The following is a 27957-nucleotide window of genomic DNA, read 5'->3' on the forward strand; positions in this document are numbered from 1 at the left end:
TCTCTGTCTGTCGCTAAAGTTCTACAAGTGTTTGATGCTTTCCATGTTTGTCTTGTGTTTCAACTGTCCACTGACAGGAGAGTAACAGGAACTGAAAGACTCCATACTGACTTCAAAGCTTCTTGAGAGAAAGGGGAAACTGTGTGAGTGTTAGGCTCTGCATTTGGATGACGCGATGCTTTTATGGTTGAATTACTGGCAGTTTGCGAAAGCTGTAGGTCACTGGTGTGACACTTGCATCCAGTGGAAACCATGTGAGAGGCAAGTGAAGGATGTAAATGCTAGATATGTTTCATTGATAGGGGTTGATGGTTGTTGAGTGATAGGGGGTGTGATGAATGAGCTCTCAGAGAGGTTAGTGTATCAACTAATCACATGCACCATCTGAAAATGCACTCACTTGTCTTGACCACTTGTAAAAGGTTATTAAATATTGTGGCACTGCATTCTCATTCTTGGAGCTAAGCCAATGCCATATATCTTTATGCTGGAGGGTCTTTGAGAGGACTGTTCTGGTGTTTTCGATCCGTGGAGCTGGGGTGGGAGAAAAACTAATCCATTCATTGTTTAACAATACACTTCCTCTTAGGTCTCAGAAATGTAATCTGCAGTATGTATGCAAACACTTATGTTGTGTGGTGTGCTGGATGCCATCCTGATAAAGGAGTTTACTAACTCGCAATTAAGGCCTATCAGAAGTATGCAGAAGCAGCAGATTCTGGGATCCATTTGCACATGAAGCTGATTTTATAGCAGGGTTCCCATTAATTGCACACTTAAAGCTAATAATTTCCTTATGTCTCACATGTTAAAGAAACACATGATTCTGGAAAAGCCTAACAAGTGCTCTTTGCCATATTGTCCTTTGCTGTACAGCTTTGGTCTTGGCTTCTCCAGCGTCACCATGCACCTTCCCTTTAACAATTGTTGGCTAGCTTTAAGCAGAGAAGGCTATGTTTAAACATTGCCTTAGCAATGATATTCAGCTCTCCTGCTGAAGCATACAGCTAATGAGAACAATGTTTGGCACTGGCTACATGCAGCAATCAATACAATAAACTGACAGCAAAAAACTGGTGTGCTGCTTGCATCATATTCGACATTGCAATCCCTATTTCCATTTTCAGAAGGCTAACAAATGGTCCCCATGAGACTTCGGAAGGATTCTACTTAAACCCACCTGAACTTTGCCAAACATAAGGAAATAAAACTATGAGAAAATCGCTTTGTTGGAACACTACAGGTTTGGAGACCAATTAGTGTCGAAGATTATAAAAGGTGCTTTTAAGTACTGATACAGTCCAGATCAGGATCCCTCACAGTCACTGCCTGCTCATGCATACTTGGAGTGGATTGAGAAGTCTGTTTTATTTTCCTTCTTCAACCTGCAATAAGCCATTAATGCAATGGCTCCACCCTCATAATGTCCTCAATTGAAGCGAAAGGCAGAGCTTTGTCTTTTTTCAAAGCTATTATTGATTTTACATCTAGCTGACGGATATTTGAAAACATAATTAAATACTTTTTAAATTAAGAATTTTAAAATAAGAAAGCTATTCAAATATTGAAAGCAACACGCACAACATGCTGGAGGAACTCAGCAGGTTGGGCAGCATCCGTGGAAACGAACAATCAACGTTTCAAGCCGAGACCCTTCGTCAGGATGTCCTGATGAAGGGTCTCGGCTCGAAACGTTGACTGTTCGTTTCCACGGATGCTGCCTGACCTGCTGAGTTCCTCCAGCATGTTGTGCGTGTTGCTTCGAACCCCAGCATCTGCAGAGTATTTTGTGTTTACAAACATTAAAAGACATAGTCAACTGAAAACACAGAATAGCATTTAAACATAACTAAAAAGATTAAAGTAAAGCAAAAGTCAGAGCCTTTGCCAGAAACTTCATTGATATTCAAAATGATGGACCAGTGGGTAAAACAAAACATGATCAAGGAATATGAGAAATCTGTGCAAATTAAACTAATTCCATTATCTGGATAGCTTCTGACCATGCCATAAATTATACCTTCCAACCTCTATAAATCGTGGAGGTTATCAAAGCTATCACATATCCCATTTCAACAAATGGTAAACTCTGCAAAATGACATAAGAACAGAAGATACATTAAACACTTAGCCATGTCAGGCAGCAACCATAGAAAGAGAAACAAAAGTAACGTTCCAGATCGACTGAACGGAAGGGTTAACTCTGTCAGTCTTTCTGCAGTTGCTGCCTAACTGGCTGTGTTTCCAGCAGTCTCTATTTTTATATCAGATTTATAGCATTTCTAGATATGTTTTTAATTTCATCTGCAATATTGTAATTTTGGTATTACATGCTGATAATGAGATAAGAGAAATATTGTTCCTAGCTAGTTGGATTTGCATCCAGAGACCATAGGCTTGGCATTACAATTTACATTTATGAGTCTACCTCCTCTTCATAACCATACAGGAAGTGTAGGAGGGTACTGCACAAGAACAGGCCCACACACTATGCCAAATTAAATTAATACTCTACTTTCTGTAAACAATCCACATTCCTCCACTCCCTGCATATTCGTGTGTCAAAGAGCCTATCATATCTGCTTCCACCACTCCTGTAGCCAGGTCCAGACACATGCCACTCTCACTATAAGAAGCTTGCCCTGCACATCTCCTTTAAACTCCTCCCTTCTCCTCACCACCACCTTAAATGTATGTCCTCTAGTGCATAACACTTCTAGCCTAGAGAAAGAAACTGTTCTGACTGTCTACTCTATCTGTGGCTCTCATAATCTGATAAACCACAATCAAATATCCCCTTAACCTCCAGCACTCCACAACTTTGTGCAATCTCTCCGTATAGTTCAGACAGCATCCTGGTAAATAAACCTCTTCTGTACCCCTTCCAAAGACTCCACATCGTTCCTGTAACAGGGTGACCAAAATTTCACACAATATTCTAAGTGTTTCTAACCAAAGTTTTATATAGCTGCAAGAGGATTTTCTTATTCTTATACTCTAATGTCTTGATGAATGAAGCCAAGTATACCTCATAAGCATTACCAGCCATTTCTGGTGAATATTTGACTTGGACCCCAATAACAATCTGTACATCCATGCTGCTAAGGATCCTATATACTTTCACCTTGCATTAGACCTCACAAAGTGCAGCACCTCACACTTAAACTCCATCTGCCATTTCTCCACCCATATGTATAACTGATCTATGTTCTGCCATAATCCTTGATAGCTCAATGCAATGTCCACAACTCCACCAATCTCTGTGCCGTATTCAAAAGTTACAAAGTATATCGAGGCAGGCTTTGCTCAGCTTTCCCTCAAGCTGTACTGTGGTTCTTCAGCTAACAAAGCACCCTTATCAGGAATCAGGCCATCTAGCAAAGGGTGTTAGCAAAGGCAGCAAAGTATTAATAGAGAAGCAACTTCACCACAGCTGGTTTAATTCCTCTACCCTGTCTGACTGTTAAAATTAGACTTACAGACATCTCAGTCCATTTACAAGAAGCATTGTTCTGTTTTAGTTAACTATTAATGAAGCAAGCAAACACTATTGCTTTTTTATATTATTGTCACATTATATATATCTAATAAAAATATAATAGTCTCAGCAATATTGACAATTACTTTACGGATTTAACATTTGTCAAGTATATTCCAATTATCCAAATACACAACTTTCATGGTTCATTAAGTATTTTTCGATATGCTAAATGTGCATAACTCTTTTCAGCGTATCTTAAAGGAAGTTACAGAATAAAAATTTCTCTATATATCAAAACAATGATTTGCTTTCAGTTTAGATAAGAATGGCCAGTATGTTTATTTAATTTTGCTGAAAATCTTGGTACATCAGGGCAATCATACAATCTTGCTGAACAAGGAGACCAGAGTAGTTCATGTGACCCATAGAACCTTCTGTGTCCTTATAATCTCTTGTTCACCAAGTCGCCTGACATTGCAGATTTCCATTTATTCCACATTAGAACATTATAACTGAGCACAGCAAAATGTACGACCCACAGCTATAATTTTAGATTTAACTTCCTTCTTTGCAGAAGTTCTTCTTTTTACAGCATTTCCTTTTTAGTATGCTTACTCTTGTGCTAAGTTCAGACCAGCAAAAAAAAACAAGGAAACACTGATCTTTTTAGTTAATTATTTTTTGGTTTTTAAGTTTTAAGTTTAAACAATGCGCATAATCGAAAATATATCTGAAAGATTCAAAAGGGGAAAAACTTGCTTGTGTTTACAATTATTTTCATAAAATCTTGTGTATTATGTACTTCCTCCAAATATTAAATTCCAGATCTGGTAACTTCCTCCCAATCAATAGTCCAGGTGAGATAGGGAAGAAAAGTGGAGACAGAGATGAAGATCAGCGCGAGAAGAGAAACAAAGTTAGAGTGAAATCTTTATAGAGTGAATGCTCATAGCAAATGCACACTACGTACATATTTAAAATAAATATTCAGTTAGTTAATGGGAATTAGATTTTTTTTATTGGCATTTGTCTTAATGCTTATTCCAGATTCTATAACTTTTATTTTTGTATTTGGTGTAGAAGTAACCATGGTATTCATAAAAAATACATTTATGTTATTTAGATATGGATTAAATTCATGATAGAGCTGCAGAAATAACAAAATGTTGGTGAACATATATGTAACTGGTTCATGTGGCATTCATTTTTCATTTTTTCAACAAAAGCAGTCAGGGAAATAGCATGCTATAATGAATTTTGAAAAGTCATTCAAAGATTCAAAGCAGATTTATTATCAAAGAAGGTATAAGTCATACATCTTGAAGTGTGTCTGCTTACAGGCAGCCACAAAGCAAGAACTTCAAATAACCCAATTTAAAAAAAGACAAAATATCACTGCGCAGAGAAAAAAAGTGGGAAAAAAAACACATCATGCAAGCAATAGAAGCAAGCTAACAGCATCCCGAACATGCATCATTTGTTTAAGAGTGTGGCTAATTCGGATGCATTGGAATTTGAATCTGAGCTGGATAGGTTCCTAAGTCCAAGTCTATTTGAAATGTGAGTGAAACAATCTTCAGTTGTTGGGTTGGACAAGCTTGCATGCCTTTTTTTCCTTCTGGAGTGTCAGAGATTGAGGAGTGACCTGACAGAAATATATAAAGGTATGAGAGGCAGGGTAGGTAGTCAGAGTCATTTTCCAATAGTGGAATACCGGAGGGCATAATATTAAGCTGAGAGGGGAATATTTATGGGGCAGTTTTTTCACAAAGAAAGTGGGAGGTGCTAGGAATGTAGATATGATAGCAACATGAACAGGCAGGGAATGGGGGCGTAACGGTGGGACATGGACCATGAGCGGGCAGAGGGATTATTGTAAGCTAGCAGTATGGTTGGTACAGACATCATGGTTCCTGTGTTGTGTTGTGCTGTTCTGATCTATGTTCTATGTTAAGAAAATCAAATATTGGAAATATAAATTAATACAGAAAATGATAGAAAAAGAACAGAAAGATACATGGTGAACACAATCTCACTATTCCTCCTCTGCACTATAGAGTTATTTATTTGTGTTTCTTTATTTATTGCAGCATACAGTAATTTTTATATATTGCATTGTACTGCTGCCACACCACATGTCTGTGATAACACACCTGAACACAAGAGACTCTGCAGAAGCTGGAAATCCAGAGTAACGCATGCAAAATGCTCGAGGACTCAACAGGTCAGGCAGCATCTATGGAAAGGAAAAACAGCCGATGTTTCTGGCCGAGACCGTTCATCAGCACTTGATGAGCCTGATTCCAATTCTGACTCTGAAAGAGCAAACAACATGTAACAGAAACAAGAAAATATTAAATCCTCAGTTCATTTAAAAGTTGATGTAGAACTAAGGGTTAATGGTCATCAGATAAAGCAGAAATCTCAAAATACAGCCCTAAAGTTGTACATATCATTGGCAAGAGTTTTCATTCATCAATGGCATGTACACATCTTTGTCACTTACAGAATTTATTGCCTTTTCCTTATTGAGATGATGGTGCTGAGTTGATTTCATCAGTCTCCACAGAGGGAGAAGAAGGAATGAGGAATGCTTTCTGAAACATCGTAATTCATCCGTTCTTAATATCCTAATAATTCATTATAGCATTATGTTTCATAATAACTGGGTCCATGGGTTTTGCTGTACTATTCTGTTTTAAAGTATATTTCCTACATCAATCACTCATGTTTCCCTATACTGTCTTTTGTGGCATTTCTCCTCTCCAGTAACTCTTCCTAAACCAGGTCCTTGATACCAGGAGGAAACCAACACCAAGCCAGCAACAGGAAATATTCAGCAGGGTGAGTTGGGGAGATCCCAGTCACAACCCAGCTGCTCATTAAAGTAGACTTTTAACACCTTGGCACATGACGGGAGTTCCTCAGGATAAAGTCATGAGATTAATAGTCTTCAGCTGCTTCACTAGTAACCTTCTTTCCATCAAAAATGTAATGTTCCCTCATATTTAACTCTATTTGTCATTCCCACAAAGTAAAGTGGTCCATCAAACACACATCAAAGTTGCTGGTGAACGCAGCAGGCCAGACAGCATCTCTAGGAAGAGGTACAGTTGACGTTTCAGTCCGAGACGCTTCGTCAGGACTAACTGAAGGAAGAGTTAGTAACAGATTTGAAAGTGGGAGGGGGAGGGGTAGATCCAAAATGATAGGAGAAGACAGGAGGGGGAGGGATGGAGCCAAGAGCTGGACAGGTGATTGGCAAAGGGGATATGAGAGGATCATGGGACAGGAGGTCCAGGGAGAAAGACAAGTGGGGGGGGGAACCAGAGGATGGGCAAGGGGTATAGTTAGAGGGACAGAGGGAGAAAAAGGAGAGTGAGAGAAAGAATGTGTGTACAAAAATAAATAACGGATGGGGTATGAGGGGGAGGTGGGGTATTAACGGAAATTAGAGAAGTCAATGGTATGTGGAATTAAAACACCTACACTCTGTCCGTCAGAGAAAGCAGGATCTCCCAGTGGCCACACATTTTAATTCCACATCCCAGTCCCATTCTGACATGTCTATCCACAGCCTCCTCTACTGTAAAGGTGAAGCCACACTCAGGTTGGAGGAACAACATCTTATATTCCTTCTGGGTAGCCTCCAACCTGATGGCATGAACATTGACTTCTCTAACTTCCGCTAATGCCCCACCTCCCCCTCGTACCCCATCCATTATTTATTTTTATACACACATTCTTTCTCTCACTCTCCTTTTTCTCCCTCTGTCTCTCTAACTATACCCTTTGCCCATCCTCTGGGTTCCCCCCCCCCACCTTGTCTTTCTCCCTGGGCCTCCTGTCCCATGATCCTCTCATATCCCCTTTGCCAATCACCTGTCCAGCTCTTGGCTCCATCCCTCCCCCTCCTGTCTTCTCCTATCATTTTCGATCTCCCCCTCCCCCTCCCACTTTCAAATCTCTTACTAGCTCTTCCTTCAGTTAGTCCTGAGAAGGGTCTCGGCCTGAAACGTCGACTGTACCTCTTCCTAGAGATGCTGCCTGGCCTGCTGCCTTCACCGGCAACTTTGATGTGTGTTACTTGAATTTCCAGCATCTGCAGAATTCCTGTTGTTTGCGTTTTTAAAGTAGTCCATGATTTTGATATGGTTCAGGTTTGAAGTTATAAATGAAAAATAACAGTGATGCCACAATATGCCATGTGATATAGTTTCCAAAAAGAGAGAGTCTATCTATCCAACTTTGTGTCATGGTCCCCACCGTTAATTCCCCATTTTCTCCTAATTTCCTTTGATGGTGATACACCTGGCTTTCATCAAGACCCGCAGCATAAGAACCCTGGCTTTGCACCCACTAGTTGCCAGATCGTTGGTTTTGCCAGTGTGGTAATTATCGTTTCCCGGCTGCCTAGGATTGTGTGTTCTAAGTTTTGCTTCAGTACCGAGATTTATCTGTGAAACTCTGTCTCTCCGTGTCAAGATCAGTTTTCTAAGTTCTACTCCAGTTCACTACCTCCAGTTTGCCATTCAATGCTCACACCCGCATCTGCATCCTAACTCAATCTCCATGCCTATGTCCTGCGTTTGGTTTCACCTCATTCATTGCAACAGAACGATCTGGCCACCATGGACCCAGCGGACACGGATACCCTTCAACAAGCCCTCACCAGCCAGGGTTCCCTACTGGGACAGCACGACCTACTCCTCCGGGAGGTCATGGAGAACCACCGTTCCCTGTCTGCTCACGTCACGCAGACCGGTGACCAGGTGAACCATGTATCCACTCATTTTACTCAACCCACTCCTGGAACCCTGTCTAACCAGCCCAGACAGCCTGTAGTGGCAACCCCTTACCTGTCAGCAACACCCCTGCCAAGAGAGCCTCACTTACCTGAAACGGAGCACTACACTGGAGATTTGGGAAAGTGTGGGCCTTCCTTCTTCAGTGCTCCTTGGTGTTCGAACAGCAGTCTTCCATGTACTCCACAGATAAGTCAAAGATTGCTTATATCATGGGGTTGCTGTGGGGAAGTGCCTTAGCGTGGGCCACAGCTGTTTTGGATAACGAACCGGATATCTGCTCTTCCTTCGCCACCTTTATCGCTGAAATGAGAAAGATCTTTGACCACCCCATCCCTGATAAAAACACCGCCCAGCATCTACTCACTCTCTACCAGGGCTCACACAGTGTTGCCAAATATTCCGTAGTTCTGGATGTTAGCGGCCGACTCAGGGTGGAACAATGAGGCACTCCAAGGGGTATTTCGGAATGGTCTCAGCGACATGGTAAAAGACAAGTTGGCGGCAAGAGACAACAATGACAGCCTGGATTTCCTGATCTCCCTAGCCACCAGGTTGGACAATCACCTCTGAAAACGCCACAGAGTAAGAACTGGTCGTCCACCACCTTTGGCCACTCCTCAGCACTCATTACCACCTCCTGCAAGAACAAGCCTCTGTCTTCCTCCTGCTCCTAGAGTAGCTCCCAGTCCTGCTGTTTCCACCACCCCGGGAGAGGAACCCATGCAGCCAGGACAGAACTGCCTTTCTCCTGCTGAACGACTCCGGAGATTGAGAGCAGGTGAGTGTCTATATTGTGGCCAGTCAGGCCACTTCCGTGCTACCTGTCCCCTTTGGCCAAAAGGGAAGGCTCACCAGTAGAAAGGGGAACCCTGGTGAGCCAGACAACATTCCCTTTCGTCCCCCGACCCCGGATACAGCTTCAAGCCACTTTGTGTTACAACCAACAGTCCCTGCCTCTGTCAGCACTAGTGGACTCCGGCGCTGAGGAAAACTTTTTGGATGAAAACTTAGCTTTCCAAGCTGGAATTCCTCGTGAGCCATTGAGAACCCCCCTGGAAGCCTGACCACTGGACAGTAGACTCCTGGCCTGAGTCACGCATTGCACACCACCGCAGTCTCTCCTTCTCTCTGGAAAACATCAAGAACCGGTACAATTCAATTTAATTTCCTCTCCTCAAGCCCCTATAGTTCTTGGTTACCCCTGGTTAAGCCGTCATAACCCCCACATTGACTGGTCCACTAGGAAGCTAGTCAGCTGGAGTTCGTTCTGCCATTCCACTTGTCTACAGTCAGCCCTTTCCCCAGTGGAGGTCACTGTGACCTCGTCTGCCTCTGAAACCCCCGACTTATCCAAGGTTTCAGTAGAGTATCACGATCTGGGAGAAGTATTTAGCAAGCAACAGTCTCTTTCCCTGCCTCCACATTGCCCTTACGATTGCACAATTGACCTTCTCTCCGGAGCCTCTCTACCCACCAGTCGGCTGTACAACCTGTCCCGACCCAGAAAGGGAAGCAATGGAGGCATACCTAAATGAATCTCTTGCGGCTGGCATTATCCAACACTCATCTTCCCCTGTAGGCACAGGTTTCTTCTTTGTGGGGAAGAAAAATGGCTCACTATGCCTCTGCATTGACTACCACGGCCTGAATAACATCACCATAAAGAAAAAGTATCTCCTGTCCCTTATCAACTCTGCTTTCAAGCCCCTTCACGGAGTCACAATTTTCTCTAAGTTGGACCTGTGGAGTGCCTATCATCTGGTCAGGATAAGGGAGGGAAATGAATGGAAAACAGCTTTTAACACCCCCCTCGGTCATTTTGAATATCTGGTCATGCCATTCGGTCTCACCAATGCCCCCGCCATCTCCATCTTCCAAGTCCTGGTAAACAATGTCCATAGGGACCTTATTAACCATTCTGTTTTTGTGTATTTGGACAACATCCTAATCTTCTCCCTGCAGTCTTCAGGAGTACACCCACCATGTCCGTCAGGTTCTGCAGAGGCTTTTGGAGAACAAGCTATTCATTAAGGCAGAGAAGTGCGAGTTCCATGCCTGTTCTGTCAGTTTCCTGGGGTACATCATTGAGAGCGGACAAGTGAGGGCGGATCCCGAAAAGGTCTGGGCAGTGGCTGAGTGGCCAAAACTCACGACGCTCAAGCAACTCCAGTGATTTCTGGGGTTCGCAAACTTCTACCATCGCTTCATCAGGGATTACAGCTGGGTGGCAGCACCCCTTACTCAACTCACCTCTCCTGCAAACCCTTTTCACTGGGCCCCCGAAGCTGACTCAGCCTTCTCGAAGCTGAAGAGGCATTTCACCTCCGCTCCCATCCTGGTCCAACCTGACCCTCTCGTCAATTCATTGTGGAAGTCGATGCCTCTGACTCTAGGGTGGAAGCGGTCCTTTCCCAACACTCTGTCCCAGACCAAAAGCTCCATCCTTGTGCCTTCTTCCCTCGCCATCCACCCCCCGCTGAACGGAACTACAACGCTGGGAACCGGGAGTTGCTGGCCGTCAAACTTGCCTTGGAGGAGTGGAGGCACTGGCTGGAGGGAGTTGAACATCCATTCATCGTCTGGACAGACCATAAGAACCTGGCATACATCCAAACCGCTAAATGCCTTAATTCCTGCCAAGCCCATTGGGCATTATCTTTTAGCCATTTCAAATTCACCCTCACCTATCGTCCTGGTTCCAAGAATGGGAAGCCAGATGTTCTCTCTCGTCAATACGTCTCCGAGGAGGGCCTTCCCAAACCCGATACCATCCTACTACCATCCTGTGTTGTGGCTGCCCTCACCTGGGAGATCGAATCCATAGTCAAAGAGGCCCAACAGACCCAACCTGACCCAGGCAATGGACCCCCCAGGTCGCCTCTTCGTGCTTGACTCTGTTCGGTCTCAGGTTCTTCAGTGGGGCATACTTCTCGTTTTGCCTGCCATCCCGGAATCGAACGAACTCTGTCCCTTCTGAAGAGACATTTCTGGTGGCCCTCCAGGGATGCTGACACTCACTCCTTCGTCTCTACCTGTTCTGTATGTGTCCGCGGAAAAGCCCCCCACCGACCACCTGGGTTGCTTCGTCCCCTACCTGTCCCTAGCCGCCCTTGGTCCCACATTGCTCTGGATTTCATTACTGGACTACCCCCTTCACATGGTAACACTGCTTTACTCACCATGGTGGACCGTTTCTCCAAAGCCTTGTACCTCATATCCCTTCCCAAACTCCCTACAGCCTGTGAAACAGCAAACCTCCTTGTCCATCACGTCTTCTGCCTTCATGAAATTCCCTCCGACATTGTTTCTGACCGGGGCCCCCAGTTTATCTTTCAAGTCTGGAGATCCTTCTGTCAAGCCCTTGGAGCCTCAGTAAGTCTGTCTTCTGGTTTCCATCCACAGACTAACAGTCAAACAGGATGAGCAAACCAGGATTTGGAAGCAGCACTGTGCTGCATATCCACCAACAACCCGTCATCCTGGAGCACCCATCTCACTTGAGTAGAGTAGGCCCACAACTCCCTAGTCAATACCACCGGAATGTCTCCCTTCGAATGCTCCCTCAATTACCAACCTCCTCTGTTTCCCACACATGAAGACGACATTGCTGTGCCTTCAGTTCAGGCCCATCTCCACCCCTGCTGCAAGGTCTGGAAGGATGCACACTCGGCCCTGCTCCGCTCAGCTGACCGCAACCGGAGGTTGCCGATCGCCATCAAATTCCTGCGCTCAACTACTGGCCTGGTCAGAAGGTTTGGCTTTCTTCAAAAGACATCCCCCTCAAGAATGAACCCAAGAAAGTCACCCTTTGTTACCTCAGACCATTTGAAATTGAGAGCATCATCAACCCTTGGTGGTTCATCCCACGTTCCACGTCTCCCAACTGAAACCTGTGTCTGTCAGCCCTTTGTGCCCTCCTGCTGAACCCCCTCCACCCGCCCAGATCATTGACGACTACCCAGCGTACACCGTCTGGCAAATACTGGATGTGTGCTGCCGAGGCAGGGGTCTCCAGTACCTGGTCAATTGGGAGGGATACGGCCCTGAGGAGTGCACCTGGATTCCCCGCTCCTTCATCCTGGACCCTTCTCTCATCCGTGATTTCAATTGAGACAATCCAGACAAGCCTGGTGGTTCGCCTGGAGGCTCCCGATGAGGGTGGGGAACTAGCACGGTCCCGAACGTTAATTCCCCATGTTCTCCTAATTTCCTTTGATGTCAACACACCTGGTTTTCATCAAGACCTGCAGCATAAGAACCCCAGCTTTGCATCCACTAGTTGCCAGATCGTTGGTTTTGCCAATGTGGTAATTAACATTTCCCGGCCACCTAGGATTGTGTGTTCTAAGTTTTGCTTCAGTACCAAGATTTACCTGTGAAACTCAGTTTCTCCATGTCAAGATAAGTTTTCTAAATTCTTCTCCAGTTCCGAGGTTTACCTGTGTAACTCTGTCTCTCCGTGCTAAGAAAAGTGTTGTCTGCCGTTTTCCTTTCTACGTTCCGTGTCAAGATAAGTTCTGCCTGCCTCCTGCTTTCCTGCACTCACTCCTGTTTCCTATTCAAAACTCACGCTCGCATCTGCATCCTAACTTAATCTCAGTGCCTGTGTCCTGCATTTAGGTTTGCATCGTTCATTGCAACACTTTGACCTCCAAAACCATTACAAAGGCCTGATGTTACATTGTTCATTCGACCCATCTCCTGCACCCTTAAATCCATTTTTACTGAACTGCTGACCGCCTATCCTATTTTTCTACCATCATGATAATTTTATTAGTTCTGCGAGGGTCACCATTGACCACAAGTTCATTTGGGTCAAGTACGTAAACAGTGTGGATACAAGAGTAGGTAGGTATCTTGCGGCAAGGCTGAGTAAAATGAAGTACTTATCTTTACTTAGATAAGTGAAGTTTCAAGAAACTCAAGAAGCTCAAAGGTGTCCTTTTGATTGGCAGTTGATTCATCATCCTATACATCATTACATTTAACCAGCAAACTTTGGCTGTAATGTGCAAAAGTTACTTAGCTAGTCTACTTTGGCAGCACATGCCAGTCCCATGACCTGTATCACCAAAATCAGGTGCAGCAGAGACATGAGAACAATGCATTCTGTAAACTCACCTGTAAGTCACACACCATCCTGACTTGGAAATTCATCACCATTACTTCATTGATGATTAATGTAAAACATGGACTCACTTCCCAACAGCAAAGTGACTTCAGAAGTTCAAAGTTCAACGTAAATTTTATTATCAAAGTACATGTATGTCTCCATATACAACCCTGATATTTATTTTCTTGTGGATATACTCAATAAATTTATAGAATAATAACCATAACAGAATCAGTGAAAGACTGCCAAACTAGAGCGTTCAACCAGAGTGCAGAACTGCAAACTGTGCAAATTTAAAAAGAAGTAATAATAAATAAATAAGCAATGCATATCAAGAACATGAGATGAAGAATCCTTGATAGTAAATCCATTGGTTGTGGGAATATTTCAATCATGGCGCAAGTGGAGTTAAATGAAGTTATCCCCTTTGGTTCAAAAGCCTGATAGTTGAAGGGTAATTACTGTTTCTGAATCCTGAGATTCAGTGGGGCCTAACACCTGTGCACTTTCTTTGTGATGGCAGCAGCAATAAGAGAGCATGTTCTGGAAGGGATCCATGATCATGAATGCTGCTTTCCTGTGACAGCATATCAAGTAGATGTGCTCAATGGTTGCGAGGGCTTTCCTATGATGTACTGGGCCGTATCCACTACTTTTTGTAGGATTTTCCTTTCAAGGGCATTGGTGTTTCCATACAGAGCTATGATACAGCCAGTCAATATACTCTCCACTACACATCTATAGGTATTTCTGAAAGATTTAAATGTCACTCTGAATCTCCACAAACTCCACAGGAAGTAGCAGTAATCGTACTTTCATGCTGGGCCCAAAACAGGTCCTCCAAAATAATAACACCTAGAAATTTCAAGTTGCTAACCCTCTCCACATCTGATCATCCGATGAGGACTAACTCATGGACCTCTGGTTTCCTTCTCCTAAAGTCTATAATCAGTTCCTTGGTCTTGCTGACATTGAGTAAAAGGTTGTTGTTATGGCATCACTCAGCCATATTTTCAATCTCCCTCCCAATTGCTGAGTTATGACCAGCTTTGATCCGGCCTCCAACAGTGGTGTCATTGACAAACTTGAATATGTCTTTGGAGCTGTGCATAGCCAGACAGTCATAAGTGTAAAGCAAGTAGAACAGCGGACTAAGCACACAGCCTTCTGGTGCACCTATGCTGATAGAGATTGTGGAGAAAGTGTTGTTGCCAATCTAAACATGACAGGGGTCTGGAACTATGGAAATTGAGGATCCAATTGCACCAGGAGGTATTGAGGCCAAGGTCTCAATACATCTTCAAGGCTTATTGATTAGTTTTGAGGGAATGACGGTATAGGCTGTTGAGCTGTAGTCAATAAACAGCATCCAGATGTATGCATCTTTGGTGTCCAGATGTTCCAGGGTTAAGTGAAGAGCCAATGAGATAGCATCTGCTGTGGGCCTATTGCTCCGTTAGACAAATTGGAGTGGATCCAAGTCACTTCTCAGGCTAGAGTTGATATATTTCATCAACAACCTTCCAAATGGATGCAAGTGCTGCTGGGTGATAGTCATCAGGACAGGTCACCATGCTCTTCTCAGGCACAGATATAATAGAAGGAGGTAAAAGAAGGTGGTTCACCACAACATTGTGGAATATATATAAGAAAATAGCCTTTGTTTCCCTATGACACTAGCAAAAGCCTTAATCAGCTGGAGAGTGGCATTAAAATCACACAGATTTCAATGAGGACAGCATGGCCATGGACTTTAGTTGGAGTAAGGGGATTTATTTGCTTGTACTGACAAGTTAAATTTAACAGATGAAGATGTGTACTTTGAAAGGGAGAATATTGATATCTGTGCAAAAAGAACCACTTCTACCCTATCATGGTGCATTAAGAGTAGATAAATAGTCAATAGTTCAGGGAAAATGGATTGGAGAGAGCAGGAGATGAATGAACAATGTGAGTTCTGAAAAGACATAAAGTGAAAGGCATTAATCAGAACAGATGAGAGAAGAATTTTGTTGAAAATTTGCTTTGGGTGCAAGAAGAAGGGAGGGAGAATGCTTCTGAGTTAGCTCGACAGTTGGGTCTCAGTCCTGGTGATGATGCCTTGAGTTTGTTGGTGATCAACCTGATAAAAGCCGAAGTTTATTCTGCATTTTGGGGTGATCCTAAATGGTAAAATACTTTTAGGAAAAAAGAGGAATGCTTGCTGAGATAGATCATTAAACCTAATGATAAGACTACACTCAATGGCCACTTTATTAGATAAGCCGGCAAATAACTAATCAGCCAATCATGTGACTGCAACTCATTGCATAAAAGCATGCAAATTTGATCAAAAGATTCAGTTGTTGTTCAGACCAAGCAACAGAATGGGTGAAGAAATGTGATCTAATTGATTTTGACTGTGGAATGATTGATGGTGCCAGATAGAGAGGCTTTAGTTTCTCAGAAACTGCTGATCTCCTGGGATTTTCACGCACAACAGTTTCTAGAGTTTGCAGAGGATGTTGTAAAAATGAATAAAAAACATCCAGTGTGCAGCAGTTCCATGGGCAAAAATGTCTTACTAGTGAGAGAGGTCAGATGAGAAAGGCCAGTCCGCTTCAAGCTGACAGGAAGACAACAGTAACTCAAAAAAACACATGTTACAACAGTGGTGTACAGAAAGGCCACTGTCAAACCTTGAAGTGGATGGACTACAGCAGCAGAAAATTACAAACATACTCTCAGTGGCCACTTTATTAGGTACAGGAGGTAGCTAATAAAGTGGCCACTGAGTGTATACTGTATCCCAAACTAATTTATTTCAACTTCTTGGGATCAAGAGGATTGTGCTATTTTGCAGGAAGATCATTTTTCACAAGATTTTCTGCCTACATTCAAAGAACTGTACCCTGGGATAAGCTCTAACATGTTTACCTATAAATTCAAAACAAAGTGATTCATATATTCCAAATATTTATCAGCATCAAGGTCTCAGATAATCCCCCAGTCATTTCCATACATATATGGTACATGATATGGTCACTACAATTGGCCTCCCAAAGTATAGTAATAATATCCTGGTAATACCTCCCTTTTATAGATGTGCTTACTTCCAGAAAAGCAAGGCTTTGAATTATAATGGTGAAGTTGAATTCATCTACTGTTACAGTCATAAAAGCATTTTCAATCCATTGTAAGTTTACAATTATCCATTTGACCAATATAAAATTACAATGTTCTCCAGAGCAGCCTACTAAAATAAGCAACTTATCTCTCAACCTGGATATAATCTTTTTCTTTTGTAATTTCTAGAAATTGCTTTTACTTTTAACATTAAATTCATAATCTGCCATGAAGGATTAGAAAGAACCTTAATGTGAATGAATGTGTTTGGATTCATGCCTCTGGAAAGTCTATTCAACTTCAAGTTCTTGTGTTTATTTGAGCTCTCTAGTTCATCATTTTAAATGATTCTGTCCTGTACCTCTGTAATCTTCTCCAGGTTTGCCAAATTGTCATCTTATCATACTTTGTGATATTGCGGTCTCTATTTTTGATCTCTTCTGTAACTGAAGTCGGTTCCAGTTAATTGGACCATTGGTTCATTCAGGCAGTCGCTTATTTTGGGCAACTCTTAAAGAATGAAAACTAATCAAGAAAATAGCTATGATTCCCTTCATTTATTTGCACTTAATTGGGACATGAGACTGATGCCGAAGTTTCTAATTAGAGTCAGTCATGTGCGCTTGCGTGACCATTGGGTGTGATCATTCTTAGAGCAAACAATTTTTAAATAGCGTTATTTGTGTGTGTTTGTCTTCATTGGCAACAAATAAGCAGTAAGGCAATTCTGAACTGTTTGGCTCACTGTGATTTCAAGCATTCAGCCTTGGAGATATCAGAAATGGCCATGACTGAAAATGAAATGATTTTACTACTTTAGAAAGTTAGAAACTAAGAGGACTTTGAAGGTATCGACAATCATCTAGAATGTTACTAAGAAAATGAAGATTTGGAAGGTGTAGTTATTGAAAGCATTGTATGAAGGCAGTCCATTGTCTGCACTAGGTGTCTGTGCTGATTTTGATAATTTGCAGTCAATCAAAAGAACATGGCTTGGTGAATCCCACCATCAATAACTATTAAGAATCAATACACAGTTTTATAGTACCGTTATAGTTCTGATAATGTTCTAATTTGTTCTGTATTTAGAATCAGATTATTGCAACATAGTAATAAAACTATAAATTATAATTAAAATCATATGAAAATACATTAACTAAGTAGTGCAAAACCAGAGGGAAAAATACTGAATAAGTGTTCAAGGTTTCATTGACCATTCAGAATTGTAATGGCAGAGGGGAAGAAGCTGTTCCTGAAATGTTGAGTGTGTGTCTGCAGGCTCTTGTACCTCCTCATTGATGGTAGCAATGAGAAGAGTGTACGTCCAGGGTGAAGGCGTCCTTAATAATGGATACCATCTTTTTGAGGCATCACCTCTTGAAGGTATCCTGGATACTGAGGAGGCTAGTGCTGATGATAGAGCTGGACAAGTTTACAACTTCCTGCAGCTATTTTTCTGATCTTGTTCAGTGGCCCCTCTGTACCAGACAGTAATGCAACCATTTAGAATGCTCTCCACGGTACATCTGTAGAAACCTGCAAGTATCTTTGATGACATATCAATTCTTCTCAAACTCCTAATAAAATATAGCTGCTACCATGCCTTCTTTGTAATTGCATCAATATGTTGGACCCAGGACAGATTCGCAGAGATGCTGACACCCAGAAACTTGAAAATGCTCAAGTTTCCATTTCTAATCCCTCAACGAGAATGGGGGTGTGTTCCCTTGACTTACCTTCCTGAAGTCCACAATCCAGTCCTTGGTCTTACTGATGTATAAGGTTGTTGCCGTGATACCAGTCAACCAGCTGGTCCATCTCACTCCTCCATGCTTCCACATCACCGTCCGAGATTCTGCCAACAATAGTTGTGTTGCCAGCAAATTTATGGATGGTGTTTGAGCTGTGGCTAACTATAAATTCAAGGATGTAGAGAAATATGCTAAGCATGCATTCTTGAGGTGTGCCAGTGTTGATTGTCAACGAGGAGGAGATGTTATTTCTGATCCAAGCAGACTGTGATCTCCCAGTGAGGAAGTCACAGGTCCAGTTGCAGAGGGAGATACTGAGGCCCAGAGTTGGAGCTTTTTGATCAGAACTGATGGTATAATTGTGTTAAATACTGAGCCATAGTCAATAAACAGCAGTATTACTATTGTCCAGGTGACCCAAGGCCGAGTGGAGAGCCAGTGAGATTGTACTTACTGTAGACTTATTGTGGTGATAGGCAAATTGCAGCAGACCCAGGTCCTTGCTTAAGCAGAAGTTGATTCTAGCCATGACCAACCTCGCAAAGCACTTCATCACCATTGATGTGAGTGCTACTGGACCACAGTCGTTGAGGCAGCTCATCCTGCTCTTCTGAGGCACTGACATGATTGTTGCCCTTTTGAAGCAGGTGGTAATCTTCATTTGGTTGGCACAGGTACACCATCAGGGCCTGACATCTTCCGATGGTTCACCCTCTTGAAAGGTGTTTTGACATCGCCTTTCAAGACAGAGATCACAGGGTCACTGGATGCTGAGGGATTCACATAGATGTAGTTTTATTCTCCCTTTCAAAGCAGGCGTTAAAGGTGTTGAGCTCATCTGGGAGTGAGGCATCACAGCAATCACTGATGTTAGGTTTCACTTCATAGGGAGCAATGGCCTGAAAACCTGCCAGAGCTGACATGCATCCGATTCCATCTCTAACCTCAATTGGAATAGTTTTTCTTAAGATAACCTTCCATTGGTCATACCTGGACTTCTTGTATATTTTTGGATCACTGGTCTTGAATATGACAGATCGAGGCCTCAGCAGCTATGAATCTCCTGGTTCATCTACAATTTTTGATTTGGATATGTCCAGCATGTTCTCGAGGGTACACACCGATCCACACAGCATTTGATGAAGTCGCTGGCGACTGCTGTGTTTTCATTCAGACTCAAAGATGAATCCCTGAATATTGTCCAGTCCACTGACTCAAACCAGTCATGCAAGCGCACCTCTGCCTCCACTGACCATATCTTCTCAGTCCTCACCACTGGTGCTGCAGTCTTTAGCCTCTGCCTATACGCTAGGAGTAGGAGTACAGCCCAGTGATTGGACTTTCCAAAGTGTAGGTGTGGGATGCATAGTAGGCATTCTTGATGGTAGTATAACAGTGGTCAAGTCTGTTGGCTCCCCTGGTTCCACAGGTGATATGTAGGTGTTAATTGTTCAGAGATTTCTTCAAGGTGGCCTGGTTGAATTCACCTACAATGATAGGGAAGGCATCAGGGTGCGTAGTTTCACATCTGATTATGTTGCTCAGCTCCTCCAGTGCCTGCCTGACGTTGGTCTGAGGTGGAATGTACACCACTACCAGGATGATGATGGAAAACTCCTTTGGCAGATAAAATGGATGGTAGTTGACCGCTAGATGTTCAAAGTTAGGTGAGCAGGACTGAGACAGAACCACCACATCTGTGCACCACAATGAGTTAATCATAACACATGCTCCATCTCCTCAGCCTTTAAAAGACTGAACTACCCCGTCCTTGCCGAGAGCGGTGAAGCCATCGAGCTGCAGCGTAGCATTCAAAATGGTGGGTGTGAACTATGTTTCCGTGAAGTAAAGCGGTCCCTGATGTGCCTCAGGTTCATCAATCTTGCTCTAAGGTCTTCAGGTTTATTTTTCAGAGACTGTTCGCTCACCAGCAGGATAGTCAGCTGTTCACCAGCAGGATAGTCAGCTGTACAAGTCTAAAGCCTCCACACTTCAATTGAACTTGTAGGCCAGTATGGGGTTCTCACTTCTGCTTTCTTAAAGAGGAACAGTATTTGTGACCCAAGTCTGCAGTCCAAGCTTTGTTGATTTTGTGTATCCATAGATTCTTTTAAATGTCTTAAAACAATGCTGCTTACTGAAGTACTGTGATTGTGGATTTCAGCTATACTCCTTATCAGGAATATTTGATGATTCCAGCTGCCAATTGATCTCTTCACTGGTCAAACAGGATTGTTAGACTTTATGGTTTAATGCTTGATCACACCCTATTTTAATAATCCCACTATTGTGTTAGAGACCTACAAGTGTCCTCCCAGCACCCGATAGATCTTCACATGGTCCACCATCTTAAACGTTTTATTCTTTCATATCTTATTTCATTAAAATACATAATTTGTTATGCAGTTAAATGGTAGCTTGTCTTTTTCATATCTTTTTAACTATTTCCATGAAACTAATTGGGATAGACTCTTAAATGGGCCAAAATGTACTGATCTCGATGTGTCCCATTAACTGGATTGCACCGTATATAATTTCTTTTATATATTGGTGCACTGTTTTCAGTTTCTAAAATAATATATCATGTGCTTTTCAGATTTTCTGCTTATACTTTTGCATATAATCATGTTAAATAATTATAATGAAGTGCAAGGCCATAGCAAAGTACACAGTTATTTGGTCTACTGTGTCTGCATTAGCTTCTTTCATCATCTACCAAACAATCATGCTCTCCTGCTCAAATTCATTGGTTACTTTTTCTTATTAGTAATAATGCTTTAAATTATTTTTTACTTTCATTTGTTTACACACAATGTGAAAATGCATGAATTAATTATTACAATTAGACAATAAATCAAATCGCATGTTTTTGCAAAGCAAATTGCTAGTATTACCAAAAATGCAGATAAATATTAAAATATTAACAGGATAAAAATGATAGTTTCATAAATCAACGATCTGCGGTGGAGAATTAACCTCACATAGTAACATGAAGCAGCAAATTTTTGACTGCACCACAGCGTAGGAACAATGATGATTCATTTCCAAGCTGGGTTTGTGTGTGATTTAGAGGCAACTTATTGACAGTTTACTCTTGTTTCTGATGCTCTTTTCTTTCTAGGTAATAGCAGTTACAGATTTGTGGAATTACTGTCAAAGATGGCTTGGCATATTGCTTCCATTCTGAAGATAATGATGTGCCATTTGAGGAAGGAGTAAATGATTAAAATGGCAAATAAGGTATCAGTTAAGTGAACTTCTTTGACCTGAATGACACCAAGTTTGCTGAGTGTTATTGAAGCTGCACTTAGAGAGGCAAGTAAAGTGTATTCCATCACGCACTGGGCATCTATCATAGTTGGAAGGTATTTTAGAGTCAAGAAGTGAGCCACTCACTGCTGAATACACAGGCTCTCACTTCTCAAGGCCATGACATTAACGCATCACACTCCATTAAACCTGGTGTACAATAATAATCCAGGGAGATTTGACAATGGTGATGCTAGCGATTGAAAAGGAGAAGAAGTTTGCATACCACATATCACGTGCCTGAATGTTACCCTGGACTCAGTGTCTGCAGACTCAGATTGATTCATTATTTGAATTGCGATAGAAGTCAATCACTGCAATCATCTGCAAACATGCCATACGTCAGACCTGATGATACGGAATATGGTGGAACAGCTGAAGACCGCTAGATCTGGAACACTGTCCTGAGGAACTCGTGCACTGATGTCCTAAAGGTGAGAATGATAGGCCTCCGTGAACCACAGGTGTCTTCCACTGTTTTTGGTATGACAAGCAAATGAGGAATTTTCCATTGATTCCAATCAATGTCAATGTTAATTGGGCTTGATGTTACATTTCATCATTTTTTTACTACCATTGAAACATTAACTCTGTCCCTACTCTTGCTACAAAACTTGCTGAGCATTTCCTGTATTTTCTGTTTGGAGTTCAGCTATTCTGCACTGCAGTGCTTTGGTTTTGTATAAATCCAAGTCTTTAGATTACCAAGCCCGTAATATAAACACTATATCCCTAATATAAGTACATCAGTTGCTTCATAGAAAGTGTCAGTGATAATCAGTAAAGTGATTGATTGTTCAATTATGCTCAACAAGATGAAATCCTGAAATTTAAAGTATAAAAAGAAGAGAAAATTGCTGGAGACATCACAAAGCTAGCAAGAAAGTATAGTGTGTTTGTGGAAGCTAAACTGATGTACACTTAGATTGTTCCAGTTTCAAAATGAGATGTTAACATATAGTGACATATTGTGTATCATCATTTCAACCAAAAGACAGCACATTCAAAAGTCAGCATGCCTTCAATTCTTTGGTTATGTCCCAGAACACAACAGGAACCCATTATCCTTTAAGTCAGAGTCTGAAGCATCGCCAAATGATCCAAAGTGACAGTAAACACATAATCCCAAAATATCGGGAACACAATTTCTGTAATGAAGGCAAGGGAAGGGACCAGAATCATGTTCTTTCCCAAAATGAAAAACCATCACCACCAATCCGTGTAAAAAAAAAACTTCCAATTTTGAACTTTCTGATCAAAGTTCTTGAGTACCCCAAATTTATGAACCATCTTCTCAATGTTCCATGTTTGAACCTTTCCATGCTTGTACTCTTGTTATTACATCTAAATGCTCCAAACCAAGGTCAAAGTAGCACTTGCTATGAGTAACTGTGCTGTAATTCGACAGTGGTGGAGTGAATGAATGGTTGTGGATGAGTAGGCTGCTGTGTCCTGTATGGTGTCGAACTTCTTGAGTGTGACTGAAACTGCACTCATCCAGGTAACTTGATTCAAAAACTATCAAAATATCTTAATAATGAAATATTTTACGAATTATAAGCTAAAACATTTCAAAATATTTAAAAACAATTTGAACTATTGAAGTAGCCTCAAACAATTAAAAGAAATCAAAACCTGCTTACACACTGAAGTGAGAGGAGATGTTAGCTATATCATGCAGATTGCTCAGATCTCACCTGGTTCATTAGGATTCTATAGGAAGGAAAGCTAACTTCTATTACTTTGACTTCACCAAAGAAGTGGCTCTTAAATACTTTCTGAAATTATCCCGCAGTCCATTCAGTTATGTCACAATTGCTAAGTTGGACAAAAATAATCACCTGGTAAGACTTAGATAACATATTTGGCCACTGCAAGGCTTCTTGCAATCCAGAAGACCTTGAAAACTCATCACAGCCTATGAGGGGTGATTGATAAGTTCGTGGCCTATGGTAGGAGTCAATTTTGGAAAACCTAGCACATTTATTTTTCAACATAGTCCCCTCCTACATTTATACACTTAGTCCAGCAGTCGTGGAGCATACGGATCCCTTCTTTGTAGAAGTCGGCCTCTTGAACCTCCAAAAAGTGGTCCACAGCAGGGGTGATTGATAAATTCATGGCCTAAGGTAGAAGGGGGAACGTGGACTCAGACCATGAGAGGCCTGCATCGGTCATTTTCATGCCTTACAAGGCGCAGACTGGAACATCAAACATTGAACTGACTAGAGCAATGTGTGATTAAGTGCCTTGCTCAAGGACACAAACACGCTGCCACAGCTGAGGCTCGAACTAGCAACCTTGAGGTAACTAGACGAATGCCTTAACCACTTGGCCACGTGCCAAGAAGCTAAGGTAGAAGGCGATGAGTTATTAACTTCAAATTTTCTGCATAATCACTCAAAGAGTTGAGCTGCATGTGCATGTAATGACAGCTGTATAACTCATCGCCTTCTACCTTAGGCCACGAACTTATCAATCACCCCTGCTGTGGACCACTTTCTGGAGGTTCAAGACACTGACTTCTACAAAGAAGGGATCCGTATGCTCCAAGACCACTGGACTAAGTGTGTAAATGTAGGAGGGGAGTATGTTGAAAAATAAATGTGCCAGGTTTTCTAAAATTGACTCCTTCTACCTTAGGCCACAAACTTATCAATCACCCCTCGTTTAATCCCTAAGGAGCGAAGTATGATTGTGTGTAGTTGTGTGGAAATGCACAATCGATCAGGTTCACTCGCTTACCATGTCTTCTCAGCCACACTTTTCCTTGAATACATCTCATCTATTTCCTGCTTCTCTGCTCTCACTCAAGCTCATCTCAGATAGATGTCTTCTATTCCTCCATTCAGTGAATTATCCTTTGCGGTTCTGCCACCTTCAATAAGATTCACCCAGCAGACATATCTTTTCCTTCCCTCCCTTTCAAAATTTCAAACAGACCCTACCCTTTGAGGATCACTTGTCTGCAATTCCATCTCAGCCTTTCCAAGCACTTTCCCATGCAACAGCTACCTTCTAACTCCCTCGCTTCCCATCATCCAGGTGAAGCAGAGATTCATTTGCAAATCTTCCAATCTAATCTATGTCATTCGGTCTCCACAATGTGCTCTTCCTTACCATGCAGAAAGCAAACACACATTGGGTGACTACTTTGCAGAGCACAAGGTTCTGTCCACAGTGGCTTTAATTCTCCATCACATTCCCATTCTGTTTGTGTTCTACAATAGTTTTCTAATAAGCCCCAATGTTAACTTGAGGAACAACAGCTGTGTTACAACTGCTAAGTTAGAAAAAAATACTTGGTCATGTTGCAAATTTCCATATCTAGGATCAGTTAGTTCCACTACATCAGATAACTCACTGTCTCTGTTTACATCAGCTCTGTGGTAGCTCATCAATTTATGAGAAGGGCTCAGTTTTTCTACCTTCTAAACCTTTCCCTACAGCTCTGTATCTCACAAGTTTTATGTTCCTTTGTTCATTCTCTCACTCAAACTTACAGTGTAGAAACATATAAAATTATGAAAGGGATAGATAAGATAGGCAAGAAAGTTGTTTCCACTGATAGATGAGACTAAACTAGAGGACATGGTCTTAAGATTCAGGGGAATAGATTTAGGATGGAGATGGGATGGAACTGCTTTTCCCAGAGAGTGGTGAATCTGTGGAATTCTCTGCCCAATGAAGCAATCGAGGCTACCTCAGTAAATATATTTAAGACAAGGTTGGACAGATTTTTGTATAGCAGGGGAATTAAGGGTTATGGGGAAAAGGTAGGTAGATGGAAATGAGTCCATGGCCAGATCAGCCAGGATTTCCTTGAATGATGGAGCAGGCTTGACAGACCAGATGGCCTACTTCTGCTCCTATTTCTTATGTTCTTATCTCTTTAACATATCAACCAGACGACAATACCTACAACTTATTCTCACAGCAACCCAGGCCCCCACTCTATCAGAAATTTTCCTATGAAACTTAAACTAACTTTATTTTCTTGAAACTTAACGAACTAACTTGTTAATTTTCATGGAAGAAATCTTACTTTATTGATGTTTGAGGAGAATTGGTATGTCACAAAAGACACTTGCAAATTTCTACAGATATACTGTGGAGAGCATTCATACTGGCTGCGTTGCTGTCTGGAGGGGCCACTGCACAGACTGCAGAAAGTTGTAAACTTGCCCAGCTCCATCATGGGCACTAGCAGCCTCTCCAGCAGCCAGGACACCTTCAAAAGTGATGCCTCAAAATGGCAGCATACCTCCATCACCGAGGACATGCCCACCTTTCATTGCTACAATCAACGATACATTACAGGAGCCTAAAGTCACACAGTCAACATGTTGGAAACAGCTTCTTCCCCTCTGCCATCAGATTTCTGAATGGACAATGAACCCATGAACACTTCCTCAGTATTTTCCCCTCTCTTTTGGCACTACTTATTTAATTTGCTTTTTATATCTACTTCTTATTGCAATTTATAGTTTTTATTACTATGCTGGTGATATTAAACCAGATTCTGATTCTCTCTTTCAGTATTCTGACAAAGGGCCGTTGATCAGAAATGCAAACATTAATATTTCGAAGGGTGCTGCCTGACCTGCTGATTAAACAGCATTTGGATGAATCATTGGAGGTAACAAAGACACTGAGTGTACTTTAGATTAGATTATGAGAACACGCAGTCCTTTTTTATTGTCATTTAGAAATGCATACATGCATTTGGCTGGCACCAGGGCAGGAATGGATTCTCAATATTCCTGGATTTCAGTGCTTTAAGAGGGATAGAGAGGGTGGAAAAAGGGGAGGAGGGGTGGCATTACTGGTCAGGGATACTATTACAGCTACAGAAAGGGTGGGCAATGTAGCAGAATCCTCTTTTGAGTCAGTATGGGTGGAAGTCAGGAACAGGAAGGGAGTAGTTACTCTACTGGGGATATTCTATAAGCCCCCTGGTAGCAGGAGAGATACAGAGGAGCAGATTGGGAGGAAGATTTTGGAAGGGTGCAAAAATAACAGGGTTGTTATCATGGGTGCCTTTAACTTCCCTAATATTGATTGGCACCTGATTAGTTCCAAGGGTTTAGATGGGGCAGAGTTTGTTAAGTGTGTCCAGGACTGATTCCTGTCACAGTATGTGGACAGGCCAACTAGGGGAAATGCCATACTAGATCTAGTACTTAGTAATGAAGTGGGTCAGGTCACAGATCTCTCAGTGGGTGAGCATCTGGGGGACAGTGACCACTGCTCCCTGGCCTTTAGCATTATCATGGAAAAGGATAGAATCAGAGAGGACAGGAAAATTTTTAATTGGGGAAGGGCAAATTCTGAGGCTATAAGGCTAGAACTTGCGGGTGTGAATTGGAATGATGTTTTTGGAGGGAAATGTACTATGGACATGTAGTCGATGTTTAGAGATCTCTTGCAGGATGTTAGGGATAAATTTGTCCCAGTGAGGAAGATAAAGAATGGTAGGGTAAAGGAACCATGGGTGACAAGTGAGGTGGAAAATCTAGTCAGGTGGAAGAAGGCAGCATACACGAGTTTAGGAAGCAAGGATCAGATGGGTCTATTGAGGAATATAGGGAAGCAAGAAAGGAGCTTAAGAAGGGGCTGAGAAGAGCAAGAAGGGGGCATGAGAAGACCTTGGTGAGTAGGGTAAAGGAAAACCCCAAGGCATTCTTCAATTATGTAAAGAAAAAAAGGATGACAGGAGTGAAGATAGGACCGATTAGAGATAAAGGTGGGAAGATGTGCCTGGAGGCTGTGGAAGTGAGCGAGGTCCTCAATGAATACTTCACTTTGGTATTCACCACTGAAAGGGAACTTGATGATGGTGAGGACAATAAGAGTGAGGTTGATGTTCTGGAGCATGTTGATATTAAGGGAGAGGAGGTGTTGGAGTTGTTAAAATATATTAGGACGGATATGTTCCCGGGGCCTGACGGAATATTCCCCAGGCTGCTCCACGAGGCGAGGGAAGAGATTGCTGAGCCTCTGGCTAGGATCTTTATGTTCTCGTTGTCCAGGGGAATGGTACCGGAGGATTGGAGGGAGGCAAATGTTGTCCCCTTGTTCAAAAAAGGTAGTAGGAATAGTCCGGGTAATTATAGACCAGTGAGCCTTACATCTGTGGTGGGAAAGCTGTTGGAAAAGATTCTTAGAGATAGGATCTCTGGGCATTTAGAGAATCAGGGTCTGATCAGGGATAGTCAGCATGGCTTTGTGAAGGGTAGATCATGTCTAACAAGCCTGATAGAGTTCTTTGAAGAGGTGACCAGGCATATAGATGAGGGTAGTGCAGTGGATGTGATCTATATGGATTTTAGTAAGGCACTTGACAAGGTTCCACATGGTAGGCGTATTCAGAAAGTCAGAAGGCATGGG

The 27957-nt window shown here is 42.2% G+C and overlaps 1 long non-coding RNA gene across 1 annotated transcript in view; it reads right to left on the bottom strand.

The window, feature by feature from the left end:
* The window catches only part of LOC140186867 (uncharacterized), a 75785-nt gene that overhangs the window by 22384 nt on the left and 25444 nt on the right, over positions 1-27957 (bottom strand). The window contains exons 2-3 of the long non-coding RNA XR_011882956.1: positions 8378-9417; positions 5635-5796 (exon numbers count right to left, since the gene is read on the bottom strand). This is a non-coding gene — a long non-coding RNA (uncharacterized lncRNA). The remainder of the gene's footprint in view (positions 1-5634; positions 5797-8377; positions 9418-27957) is intronic.

Source organism: Mobula birostris, chromosome 2, assembly GCF_030028105.1.
Source record: "Mobula birostris isolate sMobBir1 chromosome 2, sMobBir1.hap1, whole genome shotgun sequence".
NCBI classification, from domain to species: Eukaryota; Metazoa; Chordata; class Chondrichthyes; order Myliobatiformes; family Myliobatidae; genus Mobula; species Mobula birostris.